The sequence below is a fragment of the Erpetoichthys calabaricus genome, chromosome 7, assembly GCF_900747795.2.
Source record: "Erpetoichthys calabaricus chromosome 7, fErpCal1.3, whole genome shotgun sequence".
Taxonomy (NCBI): domain Eukaryota; kingdom Metazoa; phylum Chordata; class Cladistia; order Polypteriformes; family Polypteridae; genus Erpetoichthys; species Erpetoichthys calabaricus.
Genome location: NC_041400.2, coordinates 190,832,030 through 190,847,895, shown reverse-complemented (window position 1 = coordinate 190,847,895; position 15,866 = coordinate 190,832,030). Strand labels below are relative to the sequence as shown.

Here is a 15,866-nt window from a genome sequence, read left to right as displayed (position 1 = left end):
ACGTAATGAGAAAATCAAAACTAGTGTGATTTTTATCATAGCCAGGTGTGGACTAGTTAGTCTCAGCTGTTAGGTATGTCACATTAGGATTAGGTTCTCATCTTCATGGGATAGCACTGTTGACTGCCTTTGACTGGCAAAGATTAGGTAGATGAACGCTACAACTGAAGATCACAGGAAAATTCTCCTAATATGACATAGGCTTAAGCAGCTACGGTGACCTAATAATATTATTATTTGACTGATGCCTTTATCTAAGGAAACTTGCAACATTTGAGATACAGTTGGTTACATTTAATTTTCTTTTGCAGTTTAACCATAGGCAAGTGAAAAGACTTTCTCATGGTCACACAGTGTCAGTAAGTAGGATGTGGTAAAAAAAAAAACCTACAAAAGAATATATATGTATAAAGGCAATAAACCTTAAACTCCACCATTATAAGTTAAGTTCTCACATCTGTCACACTATGTGATCCTGAGCAAGTCCATAAACCCACCACTTAAAAATGTATTCAGTCAACTATACCATACTCTAATCTTGCAAGTCAAATATATCCATCCATCTATTATCCAACCCGCTATATCCTAACTACAGGATCACAGGGGTCTGCTGGAGCCAATCCCAGCCAACACAGGGCGCAAGGCAGGAAGCGAACTCGGGTCTCCTAACTGCGAGGCAGCAGCACTACCCACTGCACCACCGTGCCACCCAAGTCAAATATATAAAAAAGATAATGGTTCCTCCAAACATTATATTTATTAATGTATATTTAGCTGACACAGGATATGTTACAACTGTCTGCAGAATTATACTTGGAGCAAAGGCTGATTATGTGACTTACTCAGGAATACATAATAAGGAAAAGAGGTGGGAAATAAACTGGTAACCTCATGGTTTAAAAGCTTAGCCACTACATGATGACACCATGCCTGTTAAATGGCCAAGGTCCGGCTTACTTGTCTGAACTTTTCATGACTTACAAACCAGAGCGCACATTAAGATCTCAAGATGGCGGTCTGCTTATGATTCCAAGGATTAATAAAATAACAGTGGGAGGTCAAGCTTTTAGTTACAGGGCCCCTAAACTGTGGAATGGTATGCCTGCTACTATAAGAGATGCCCCTTCGGTCTCAGGTTTCAAATCCCAGCTGAAGACTCACTACTTCAGTTTAGCACATCCTGCCTAGAGCTGCTGATTAACTGTACAGACCTGCATCTCTGTTGTTAGTCATTAGCACTAAAACATCAGTAACATCCATCCATCCATCCTCTTCCGCTTATCCGAGGTCGGATCGCGGGGGCAGCAGCTTGAGCAGAGATGCCCAGACTTCCCTCTCCCCGGCCACTTCTTCTAGCTCTTCCAGGAGACTCCCGAGGCGTTCCCAGGCCAGCTGGTAGACATAGTCCCTCCAGCGTGTCCTGGGTCTTCCCCAGGGCCTCCTCCCGGTTGGACGTGCCCGGAACACCTCACCAGGGAGGCGTCCAGGAGGCATCCTGATCAGATGCCCGAGCCACCTCATCTGACTCCTCTCGATGCGGAGGAGCAGCGGCTCTACTCTGAGCCCCTCCCGGATGACTGAGCTTCTCACCCTATCTTTAAGGGAGAGCCCAGACACCCTGCAGAGGAAACTCATTTCAGCCGCTTGTATTCGTGCTCTCGTTCTTTCGGTCACTACCCATAGCTCATGACCATAGGTGAGGGTAGGAACATAGATCGACTGGTAAACTGAGAGCTTTGCCTTATGGCTCAGCTCCTTTTTCACCACGACAGACCGATGCAGAGCCCGCATTACTGCGGATGCCGCACCGATCCGCCTGTCGATCTCACGCTTCATTCTTCCCTCACTCATGAACAAGACCCCCGAGATACATGAACTCCTCCACTTGGGGCAGGATCTCGCTACCAACCCTGAGAAGGCACTCCACCCTTTTCCGGCTGAGGACCATGGTCTCGGATTTGGAGGTGCTGATTCCCATCCCAGCCGCTTCTCACTCGGCTGTGAACCAATCCAGAGAGAGCTGAAGATCATGGCCTGATGAAGCAAACAGGACAACATCATCTGCAAAAAGCAGTGACCCAATCCTGAGTCCACCAAACCGGACCCCTCAACGCCCTGGCTGCGCCTAGAAATTCTGTCCATAAAAGTTATGAACAGAATCGGTGACAAAGGGCAGTCCTGGCGGAGGCCAACTCTCACTGGAAACGGGTTTGACTTACTGCCGGCAATGCGGACCAAGCTCTGACACCGGTTGTACAGGGACCGAACAGCCCTTATCAGGGGGTCCGGTACACCATACTCTCGGAGTACCCCCCACAGGATTCCCCGAGGGACATGGTCGAACGCCTTTTCCAAGTCTACAAAACACATGTAGACTGGTTTTGGCAAACTCCCATGCACCCTCCAGGACCCTGCTAAGGGTGTAGAGCTGGTCCGCTTTTCCACGACCAGGACGAAAATCACACTGTTCCTCCTGAATCCGAGGCTCGACAATCCGACGGACCCTCCTCTCCAGGACCCCCGAATAGACTTGATGGTTGAGGTCTCCAGGACTCTAAACAAATCCAAATCATATTATGCGATATCACCTACTGTTAAATTATGCTCTGTACTTGTAATATTTTTATATTATATTGAGGATTACTTGTGTTCTGTTCTGTGTATTGTACTGTATTGTCCCCCTTCTTTTTGACACCCACTGCACACCCCAACCTACCTGCAAAGGGGTCTCTCTTTGCACTGTCCTTTCCCAAGGTTAATTCCATTTTTTCCCTACAAGGGTTTTTTTTGGATGTTTTTCCTTGTCTTCTTGGAGAGTCAAGGCTGGGGGGCTGTCAAGAGGCAGGGCCTGTTAAAGCCCATTGCAGCACTTCTTGTGTGATTTTAGGCTATATAAAAATAAATTGTATTGTATTGCATTGTTAGCAAATGAGTTCAATCGGGCCCAGTATGAATGAGTGTGAGTGTGGATACTTAAGAATGGGATCTGTGATAGACCCTCGTTCCTCCCAGGGTTGGTTCTGAACTTGTACCCAATGCTCTTTCTCCCAGAAATCCTGCAATCTGCAAAGCCATGTTCTTATAACTAATGAATTAAAGCAATACTCCATCCAAAGTTGCAGGTCTTCAACTCAAATGATAGGTTGTGTCTGAGCACAATCCATTTTCGTTCATCAAAACGTTTTTGGAAGTGGATTATTTAACAACATTTTTGTAAAAATAGATGTGTTTGGGATGTTGTAAGCATATAATTGGATGACGTTATTAATATTTTTTTTATTGACATTTTGATATTTGTTTGCTGTTGCCCAGTGTTGGTCACCTCCTAATCTGTCACAAACTTTCTTATCTCTATTCTGTAAGAAAACATGAGATTAATTTTTTTCATGCCATCATTTATGAATTACATGGGGTATGTAACAAATAAGAAATTATTTTTTGGTGGAGAATTCCTTTAATGCACGAATGGAAGGGAGAACATGGTGAAGTTCAGTAGACTGTCTTGAACATTCTTAATAGAAAAGTGTACTGATTGACAAATTTGGAGGGTGTCATTTGCTCAGTAACACTGCTGCAAAGGTTTAAGAGTTTTAAGAGAAGATCATAGAAATATGAATGTGAGCTCTTGCAAAACTTAGTAGTCTTCCACCTTGATACTTCAACACACGTTTCCCATAACAAAAACATAAGAACTCTGAATGAACACACCTGTTTACTTTTACGAGAGACAAGCAGCTCACACATATCATAAAATTCAATAATAAGAATAGGGCCAATGATGCAGAAGGAGGCCCAAAAGCTGGAGGCGACACAGCCATCAGAGCAAAGTTCGACTTTCCTCCTAAGCTGGTTCTACTTAGTGCTCCAGAACCTTGTTATATTAAATATTACCAACTACCTCAGAGAAAATAGGGGCACTGGGGGCGTTTATAGTCTGCATGCCTAGGGTGTGTGCAAGCTTTATCCTTTGTTTCATAAATTTGGCAGAAAGAACTGAAGGCCTCATTAGTCTGCATAACAAGGTCACTGGTGCATGCCTGTTGTGCTGGTGACTCAGTTTACTAACTTACAAAGTGTCATTAATTATTCCGCTCTTTAGAGCTCTGTGTGCACAGTACAGTACACAGCGGGGGCAGAAGTGGGGGGCTCTGTGCCACAGGAGTGCTACATGACTTTGCAAACTGCACTCTTGCTGAGGTGCAGTATGTTTCACTCAGGGCTCTGTTCTCCGTCAGGGCGTATCAGCAGCAACCAGGAAAGGAAAGGTGACCTGCCGATTTGAGTTTGATTAACAAATGAGTGTGTGATGTCTGACAATCTCACCCTGCAGATTGTTCCTTTGTGTTGCCTTCTGTAAACGTAACCACTGAGTCCATCTTTAAAATCTTTAGAAGAGCAAGAGGAATAAATAGTTACACAATTTGTATATGCTCTATTTTTTATAGTGCCTTTCATTGTGTACACTGTCATCAAGTGCTTAGCTCAGTCAGTTAATGATTCAGTGTGTAAGGGCTAAAATGGACTCATGTGAGTGAGTGCTAGTGCCTTGTGATGGACTGGCTCCTCATCATGCCTTTTTAGATAGATAGATAGATAGATAGATAGATAGATAGATAGATAGATAGATAGATAGATAGATAGATAGATAGATAGATAGATAGATAGATAGATAGATAGATAGAAAGGCACTATATAATTAATAGATAGATAGATAGATAGATAGATAGATAGATAGATAGATAGATAGATAGATAGATAGATAGATAGATAGATAGATAGAAAGGCACTATATAATTAATAGATAGATAGATAGAAAGGCACTATATAATTAATAGATAGATAGATAGATAGATAGATAGATAGATAGATAGATAGATAGATAGATAGACAGAAAGGCACTATATAATTAATAGATAGATAGATAGAAAGGCACTATATAATTAATAGATAGATAGATAGAAAGGCACTATATAATTAATAGATAGATAGATAGATAGATAGATAGATAGATAGATAGATAGATAGATAGATAGATAGATAGATAGATAGATAGATAGAAAGGCACTATATAATTAATAGATAGATAGATAGATAGATAGATAGATAGATAGATAGATAGATAGATAGATAGATAGATAGATAGATAGATTCTTTATTAATCCCAAGGGGATAATGATGCTTCCAGAGTGGGTGTCTGCTTAACACTACCCTAAACAGGATAAGCAGGTTAAAATATGGACATATATTTCACATCTATTAGTATGAACAGTGCTTTGTTAATTAAACCAGTCTTTAATTTATATGGTGCCTTTCATACAGTATGAAGTACTTTTAAACACTGATTTGCTCAGTGAAATAAAAAATCCAGTTAGTAATTTCATATCAAGCATAGTCAAAAAGTGATTTGCTTAGTCATTTAAGGAGTCAGTATTTCATTTACTGTATATAATTAAATTATTCATTTGACTAGAAAATGCTACTGTAAAACATTTGAAATTTTATTTCATACAGCACTTTTATAGCTAGCACAATCAAAGCCTGCTTCACGCAGTCAAGTGAGCAATCTTTATTTTGCATTGCATCTTTCAAGCAGTGATCCTCACAATTCGACACTGTCTTCCTTTTTGTGTTAAATATACAGTACTCACTAAGTATCACTTGGATTCAGTTAGGTGCAACTAATACCCTTTGCATTTAGATTCATAGAGCATCGTCATATAGCTCTGCTGCATTACAGCACCAGAATCCTGGGTTCAAATCGCGACCAGACCACTGCTGGAGTAGAGTCTCTATGTTTCTCCATATGTATATTGGTTTATTTCTGGGCACTCCGGTTTTCCTCTCACATCCTAAAGATATGTGCATTAACTTAACTGACATCTCTGAATTGACCGCAAGTGAATAAGCGTGGATGTGTGTCTGAATGGGCACAGCAACTGATTGGTGTCCTACCCAGGGCTTCTTCTGTCTTGCACTCAAATGCCTTTGGGTTGTACGATTTGGCCCCTACAGCCCTGTTTAGAATTAAGCAGGATCAATAAGGGACGAATCTTTCAAAATTTCACTCTTTCAGGTTAAAAAAAAAGGTGGCTGGTGCCTTTTTATATCAGGCACACCACTTGAAAACTGTTTACCCCTTAAGGAAAGTAGGTCAGTGTTTATTTTGCATAGTTTTATGTCATAAGAAATCCTGTAGAAATTGCGTATTTCAAATGAAGAGTCGATCAATTTTTCCTTTATTACTTTATTGTTTAATTTTATGCTGGGGTGTCTTTGCTTTTAACATTGGTCTCAGTGTTCTGCCACTTTTCTTGTAGTCTGCTACATTAAATTGTATTACTTGTAAATTTACTTTCTTGTAAAGCACTTTATAGCAAATAGTTCCATAGTAAATAAATACGGAATGACTGTCATCCATCATTTGTATAAGTCTTCCTTGAACTGAAAAAATAAACAAAAAAACTAAACTCCATATATGTATGCAGAGACAGGCAGGGTGTAAAGCCACTCTTTTTCTAAAAAAATAAAAGTACAACTCACTATCAAGCAGTTACACTGACTAGCAAAAATTTAAACATATATATTTAAATTCAATGAAACCCTGCCCGTATCTTCACTCTTCCCTCCAACCTGCTTTAACACTCAGCAGGGAGGCAATCTCCTTAAATGTAGATCACCACTCATAGTCCATCCATTCATTGACAAAAGAGGAGCATCTGGAAAATACACGCATTCCAGTGTTATACCATTTGACTTCGCTTATGTGCTTAGGTGTTTGAGAAACTAATTAACCACTGGATTAATGAGATCCTATTTACAGTATGTAGGCAAGAACAATAGTTTTAAAATGAATAAATAACATTACTAAAACACACTTAATCCAGTGCAGTGTTGCAGGGTGGTTTTATCACTGAACACGAAGAAAGGAAACAGCCCTGAGCAGGGTGCCAGTCAATCACAAAGGGTTACTCACATGGCACACAAAGCCAATTTGGAATTGTCAGTCAACTTAAAGTAATTAGCATATCTTTGGGGGCAAAACGGGAATATCCATCCATCCATTATCCAACCCACTATATCCTAACTACAGGGTCATGGGGGTCTGCTGGAGCCAATCCCAGCCAACACAGGGCGCAAGGCAAGAAACAAACCCCAGGAAGGGCGACGGCCCACCGTAGGGTACACACACACACACACCAAGCACACACTAGGGACAATTTAGCATCGCCAAAGCACCTAACTGCATGTCTTTGGAGCTATGGGAGGAAACTGGAGCACCCGGAGGAAACCCATGCAGACACGAGGAGAACATGCAAACTCCACGCAGGGAGGGACCCGGGAAGCGAACCTGGGTCTCCTTACTGCGAAGGCAGCAACGCTACCCACTGCGCAAAAACGGGAATACCCAAAAGAAAATCTATTCAGGACCCCATAGATAAAGACTGGGCGTATGATTTTAATGTGCCACTCACACATTTAAAATGCGATTATTTTCCTTTGGATGTCTGCTCAACCATATGTACTGTATGTGGCAGTTGTTCAGGCCATCAATTTGCAGGTCACATATAGCACTCAATGCAGTGGCTGTCATTAAGTGGCTCAGCATGTCACCCTCTGCACTTTTTTGTCATAGTTTGTGGCACACTATTCTTGTTTGTCATGTAAAGCACAGTATATATACAACCCCAATTCCAATGAAGTTAGGATGTTTTGTAAAACGTAAATAAAACCAGAATACAATGATTTGCAAATCCTTTATCAACCTATATTCAATTGAATACACAACGAAGACAAGATATCGAATATTCAAACTGATAAACTTTATTGTTGTTTGCAAATCCTTCACTCATTTTGAATTTGATGCCTGCAACACGTTCCAAAAAAGCTGGGACAGGGGCAGCAAAAGACTGGGAAAGTTGAGGAATGTTCAAAAAACACCTGTTTTGAACATTCTACAGGTGAACATGTTAATTGGAAACAGGTGTTTGTCATGATTGGATTATAAGGGAGCATCCCCAAAAGGCTGAGTCATTCACAAGCAAGGATGGGGGCGAGGTCCACCACTTTGTCAATAACTGCGTGGGGCAAATAGTCCAGCAGTTTAAGAACAACGTTTCTCAACATAACAATTGCAAGAAATCTAGGGCTTTCATCATCTACTGTCCATAATATTATCAAAAGATTCAGAGAATCTGGAGAAATCTCTGCACGTAAGCGGCAAGGCCAGAATACCAACACTGGATGCCCGTGACCTTCGATCCCTCAGAGGCGCACTGCATTAAAAACCAACATCATTCTGTAAAGGATATTACCACGTGGGCTCAGGAATACTTCAGAAAACCAGTCGTCAGTTAAAACAGTTCGTCACTACAATCTACAAGTGCAAGTTAAAACTCTACCATGCAAAGCGAAAGCCCACATATCAACAACACCCAGAAACCACCGCCGGCTTCTCTGGGCCCGAGCTCATCTGAGATGGACTGACGCAAAGTGGAAAAGTGTGCTGTGGTCTGACGAGTCACATTTCAAATTGTTTTTCGACATCATGGACGTCGTGTCCTCCAGGCAAAGAGGAAAAGGACCATCAGGATTGTTATCAGTGCAAAAGTTCAAAAGCCAGCATCTGTGATGGTATGGGGTGTGTTAGTGCCCATGGCATGGTAAACTTGCACATCTGTGAAGGCACCATTAATGCTGAAAGGTACATACAGGTTTTGGGAGCAACACATGCTGCCATCTAAGACACGTCTTTTTCAGGGACGTCCCTGCTTATTTCAGCAGGACAATGCGAAGCTACATTCTGCATGTGTTACAACAGCGTGGCTTCGTAGTAAAAGAGTGGCGGGGTACTAGACTGGTCGGCCTGCAGTCCAGACCTGTCTCGCATTGAAAATGTGTGGCGCATTATGAAGCGCAAAATACGACAACGGAGACCCCGGACTGTTGAGCAACTGAAGTTGTACATCAAGCAATTAATGGGAAAGAATTCCACCTCCACAGCTTCAACAATTAGTGTCCTCAGTTCCCAAACGCGTATTGAGTGTTGTTAAAAGGAAATGTGATATAACACAGTGGTAAACATGCCGCTGTCCAGGTTTTTTTGGAACGTGTGGCAGGCATCAAATTCAAAATGAGTGAAGATTTGCAGAACCAACAATAAAGTTTATCGGTTTGAATATTCGATATCTGGTCTTCGTAGTGTATTCAATTGAATATAGGTTGAAAAGGATTTGAAAATCATTGTATTCTGTTTTTATTTACGTTTTACACAACATCCCAACTTCATTGGAATTGGGGGTTGTATATTAATTCATTGAATCTTTACATTTATCACTTATTGTTTTTGTCTTGTATTTGCACAATGTCTTGTCTTGTTTGTGTTTTAATTTTAAATTTTAATTTTTAATTCTATTTTTAATTTAATTTTTTTATTTGCACTTCATGTTGTTACACTGGTGGACCCTGAGCTTCGCAATTTCATTTGTCTGTATAATTGTACATGGTTGAGATGACAATAAAGTTCGCTTTGACTTGACTTTGTTTTTACCCAATTATTTTTTTTAGTACAAATATGCTACTTTTTCAGGATTTATTATTCTTGTTTTTATTTGTTCATTTATTTATTTACTCATTCATTTACATTTTTTATATTTATTCATCCACCCATTTATGCAACCATTCAACTACTAAGGCATGCTTTACTCAATATTAGCATCTATCCCAGAAAAACTGGGAAAGACACCAGTCAAGATAAATGTGCACACACCAGAGTGAGGGAGGGAGGAAGAGAGACCAGACTGGGATTTGAACCAAGCAACTCTAAGCACTGTGACATCCTCATTTATTAATCTGGTCAAAAGTTTATTTTTTTTTATTTAATTATGTATTTATTTTTATCATTTAACCAAGAATGTGTTTATATAAACATGTTTTTTTATTTTAGCATTTAGTATACAGTATATGTTATTTTGGAATCTGAGAAACAAAAGAGACCATTTAGTCCATCAAACTCATTTGTTTGACTGATAGCTATGCTGTCCCAGTATCTCATCCAGGTACTTCTTAAGATTCTCAAGGTTTCTGCTTCAAATAAATGACTCAGACTTAATTAATTATTTTAATTTTCTACATTTCAGGTATACAGTGGAACTCGGTTCATGAACATCCTCAGTACACATACAAATCGGGTTTACAACCAAAAAGTTCGCACAAACTTTTTCCTCGGTTCACGACCACACACTCCGGTATAACGAACAAGCCAGGCCAGTTTCCCCTTTCGGTTTGTACATGTTCAGTCTCTCTCCTGGGCATTTCCTGTGCAGCGAGCAAGAGAGAGAGCGAGAGAGAGAGCGCGACACACACACACACAGGCAGTGCGAGAGAGAGAGCCGCGCACCACACACAGGCAGCGCGAGAGAGAGAGCTGGACTCATAAGGTAGGAAGGCAGTTAAAGAATGCACTGGGCTGGATTTTTGTTTTCACTTCCGTTTACTGCGATCGTTCGTAGTGTGCATTGTTGCAATGTTACTTTTCTTGGTGGTTTATTAAATTATGGATTTTTTCAAAATGTTCAGTTTTTTTCCCTGTGCTTAAAACTCATTTTTAGCACTAGAAGTGGTTGGTAGCGCTATAAGCGCGAACTATTACAGTGTTAGTTTTCTCTGTTGTTCAAGTTTTCTCAGTGTTATTCAATGTCTTTACATTTAGTTTACTATTACGCTGTGCATTCTATGGTTTAATTAACTATATTTGTGCTTAAAAACTTAAAAAATATATATATTTACATACAGTTCGTATGGTCTGGAACGGATTAATTGTATTTACATACAATCCTATGGGGGGAAATTGCTTCCGGTTCACGACCAAATCAGTTTACGACCACAGAGTTTTGGAACGAATTATGTCGTGACACCGAGGTTCCACTGTATATATTCATTTGAATTGCATCATCTCTTATAATTGTATGTACTTATCCATTTAATGTATTTGTTTCAATTACACTAATATTGATTTGTTTATTTTAATACTAATTCTTGTATTGGTTTATACCCACAATTTACTATTTCATTTACTTAACAATTTCAAATTATTCACATTTTCATTTGCCTTTATTTATTAATGTATGTGATCATTTTCAGTAGGGACCAGTAGCGTAACCAAGGCAGGAGCCATCCCTAAATGCTGTAAGATTACATTCCCACACCCTCCTACCCTCACCTATAATGGCCAATTTCAAATCGATAATCAATAATCATTTTTGAAAATCCTGGAGACACACACAAGCACTAAGAATCTCCATTCAGCTTCCAAGCATGAGATTCAAACTAAACAATGCAGCAGTTTTATACTTTTAAGTTCTTGTAAAGCATAACAGATTTTAGCTATTGCCGGTTGTAGAGTAGGATATGCAGCGGCTCCCAATGACACTGACCTGAATAAGTAGGTTAGAAGATGGATGAATAGACATTTATTTATTTATCACTTATATACTTATTTTTTTACTGTCTTAACATTTATTAACTAATTTATTTTTAAAAAGTCCATAATCTATTTATTTGAACATGTACTTAGCTTTTGGTTTATCCTTTTTATATGTGTTTACTAACATTTTATCTGTATTTAATGGAACATGCCCAATATTTTTTTTTTTTTTTTGTTACTTTTGCAGGATTAACCATTCTGTTGAGCCTAAGCAGAGTGGTGTTTGTAATAAAGTAAGTATATAGTCAGCCCCCCTGGAAAAATGTGTGAAGAGCTGAACTTTAAGCGCAGGAAACTAATGCAGTAGCACTGCTTCTCACAAATTTTAACACATTTGTTGAAGCGCTCTTAATGTACTGTAATTAAATACCTGATGTTCTAGAAGAGGGAAAAAAGGCAATAACCAATCTTTTTCTTTCCTCGAATCACACCATTTAACATAGCTAATGAATGAGTAGCTTAGGAAAGAGAGCTACGGACCCCCACAGCAGAATGGCAGCCCTGGTTTCACTGGCCCAGCTGAGCGTGCATATTGTGTTTTTACAAACTCACAAAAGACATGAGACATATGCCACTCGAGCCAATGCAGAGATTTCTTTGGCCATGCCAATGCCACACTTTGTGTTCTTCTGCTTGGGAAACCCAAATGAAGCACACTGAACTTTGCTCAGCAAGAAGCATTTATGATTTTTTTTTTTACGATTTCCACGCCTCCTTTCAGTTTTGGCAGAACAGAGTGTGCACCTTTTAATGTTGGTAATGAGGCAGCTTCGGGCTTGCTTGGCCAGGGTGGTCCTATCAGAGCTCATTAAATCAGCATTGTTTCTCTTTACAATACACAACACTTACCAACCTGCTGCTGTTAACATTTTTATATTCTAATTTTTTTTGTGTGTGTTTTTTCCTATAATGGCTGAAGCAGCACTTTACAATATGAAAAAGATGGCAAGTGACACAATTGGAACCTTGGCAGCAGATTTAGTGTTTTTTCAGCTCCAGGTTAGCCTGGTTATTCAATAAGATTGTATTTTACATACAACACAATTAGTGATTGGCTGAGACAGCATGCACCTATAAAAGGAAAAAAAAAAAACAGGTAAAGATTATTTCCACTTTGAAAAATAAAAATAGGAAATAAGGGCCAGAGACTTTGCATTTTGGCTGTGTAATAAGTAGCCCAAATATTGTGTCTCTAGCTTTCTTTTCTATTTCTTTTTTTATGAGGAAATAACTTTAACCTGTTTTTTCTTAAATATTTTTCATATTTAAATATTTTTCGTACAGGCTCAGTGAATCACTTACCTTAGAGTTGTAACTTTTATTTAGGTTTCTTACAGATCATAAATGGTTCGTACAGATGTTTCCAATAATGGAGGTCTGGTTAGTTGAGTGACTCACTCAGGGTCACTTAGTGTCAGTGGTGTGAGCTGAACTCGCCTCCACCTTTGTCAAATAATCAAATCTTAACGATATTAATAGACATATATTGTTAGCATCCTTTCTCATAATTCAGTTTGATATTATTTGTTTTACCACGTGTTGTAACTACTGTGTAATTATATAATATAAACAGAAGTGAACCTCTGAACTTCTTGTGATTTTACACATACTGCTGAAGGCAATGTGGCCTACTGGCTAAAGCATTGAACTCCACATCAGAAGCTTGCAGGATCAATGCATTCCACTGTTTCACTGTGTGACCCTGACTGAATGACTTCATTAACCAATGATACAAATGTAAAGAATATATGTTAACATTTCTAATATCCCCTGATCCCATAGGTTTCCTTGGATAAAAATACAAACCATAATAAATAAAAGCTTTGGTACAATGTAAGCCAATAATAGTAAAACATGTTAGACAGTGATGAGACAGCTTTAATGAGTAATTATCACTGCAATAAAACAAAATGACTACAGTAAGTGTTTTAAATAATATATAGTACCTTGCATAGGCAAGATTATGCCACACTATTCAAAGGTACAACATTATTCATATGTGTCTGCACCTAGAGAAATAACAAGGGATTTGTTAAGGGTCAGAGAGAGTGACAGTGATATGAAATTAATCCATGAACTTGTGATTTTATATGGCAACATTCATAATGAACATTACCCCAAGATGAATCACAAGTATGATATTATTTATATACATTTACATATAGAGCACTGGTAGCTTTAGGTGACTTACTTAAAGTGAGACAGTGGGTGTCAATTGCATCTGAGAAAATGTGATTTTATATAGCACCTATAGCAATGAAAAACATCTGAAGCAATTCACAGGTACATTATTTTATATATATATATTGTGACAGACGACCGGCTATGGACTCCGGTCGTCACCCCCCAGGCCGCTAGGAGGAGCCCTCCGGACAGCATATTTGCGCCCCGAGTTCCCGAGAGCCCCACTAGCCCCCCTACAGCGACTCCTGGCGGCCCCCCAAGGTATCCAGCAGGGCTGTGTCAAAACACTACAAAGTCCATGAGGCCCTGCTGGATACCTTGGGGGCCGCCAGGAGTCGCTGTAGGGGGGCTAGTGGGCTCTGGCATGCCCTATAACCCGGGAGTGCATCCCAGTCACGTGACTGGAAGAAGCGATGTGCTCCCGGGATGAAGAAAAGGACTTTGCCCTGACCCGGAAGGAAAACGGACTTGTGGGTTTGGCTTGGAGCCACTTCCGGGTCAGGGGCTATAAAAGGACTCTGGGTAAGCCCAGACACTGAGCTGAGCTGAGAGGTAGGGTGGCAAGTGTCTGGGCGAGGAGGAGAGAGAATTGTTTATTGTATGAGTAGTGTGGTGAGGAGAGTGCTTGGTGCACCATATAATTATAAAATAAATATAATTTATACTTTCACCTGGTCATCAGAGTGGTACCTGAGGGTTCGAGAGGTGGACACAAGCATCAACTGCTACAATATATATATATATATATATATATATATATATATATATATACCGCATTTACCCGTGTACCACGCACACATTTTTTCCTTAAAATACATACATGAGGAAATTTTTTTCTGTAATGTTTACTTCTTGTTTACTTCTTCTGCTTGGGCTCTCTCACTCGCTCCCTCTCTCTCGTTCGCTCGCACTCGCTCTCTCTTGCTCGTTCGCGCGCTCTTTCTCTCTCTCTCTCTTGCTCGTTCACCATCGCTCTCTCTCTCTCTCGCTCGCTCATGCGCCCTCTCTGTCTCTCTTGCTCGTTTGCTTGCGCACGTTCTCTCCCTCTCTCGCTCGCTCACTCTTTTGTCATGCAACAAAGACAGAAGGGCATTTCGCAGAAAACGTGCCCTAAACTCTTCCTATACAATCACAACGCACGTCGTACACGGGGAAAATTTTTTTCGTGATTTTCTTTGTTAAAATTAGGGTGCGCGTCTTACACAAGGGCACGTGGTACACGAGTAAATACGGTATATATATATCTGTTAGGACACTGGTAGGATAAGTGACTTGCTCAATGTAAATTGTTTTAATTGTATCTGTGAACTTGCTATTTTTTTTTTTTTTTTTTTTTTTTTTTTTTTTTTCGTCTTATACGATTTCTCGTATTAGAAATTTTTTAGTTTTCGCATACCCCTTGGGGTTAGAGCGCAGGGTCAGCCATTGTACAGCGCCCCTGGAGCAATTACAGGTTAAGGGTCTTGCTCAAGGGCCCCAGCAGAGTAGGATCTCTTTTGGCAGTGACGGGGGATTCGAACCGGCAACCTTCTGGATACCAGCGCAGATCCTTAGCCTCAGAGCCACCACTCCGCCCCATATTAAGCACTTTCATGGTAAATTAATCTCTTTTGTATACATCTGCAGTTGAGTATTAACAGGTTAAGTGTTAGAATGGCATTAATGCGAATTGTAACTGCAAAGGTGATATTTTATATATTGCCTTACATAATGAACATCATTCTCTGGTGATTCACAATTAAAATAGTATTTACATGCAGCTGCAATTTGAGTACTGGAAAGTGAATGACCTGTAATATGTCAAAGCCACAAAGAGTTGTATCTGTGAAGAGGCAATTTTATATAGCACTTTCCATAGTGAAAATCATTCCAAGATGAGCACAGTCTCAGGGTGCTAACACAGATATACAAATAACAGTAAAATACATCACCTCTCATCATGTATATACATGTTACAGCACACACAAAGCAATGTATAATTCACTTCAGATTTATATTAATGAATACAGTTAACCTAAAAGAGTCACAGTTTACTTTTATAAGCACTCTGTACCTATGTATGTACTGTATACATAGTTTGCATATACTGTATATTACATGTTTTTTCTCTTTTTACATTTAAACATGTTTGTGTTTATGTTGCATTTTTTTCTATTACATTTGCAATTATTATATATTACACTGTGCTGTTACACGTGCT

The 15,866-nt window shown here is 39.6% G+C and overlaps 1 protein-coding gene across 3 annotated transcripts in view; it reads right to left on the bottom strand.

Moving 5' to 3' along the window:
• bnc2 (basonuclin 2) overlaps positions 1-15,866 on the bottom strand; it is a 766,921-nt gene that overhangs the window by 430,201 nt on the left and 320,854 nt on the right. The window lies entirely within an intron of this gene.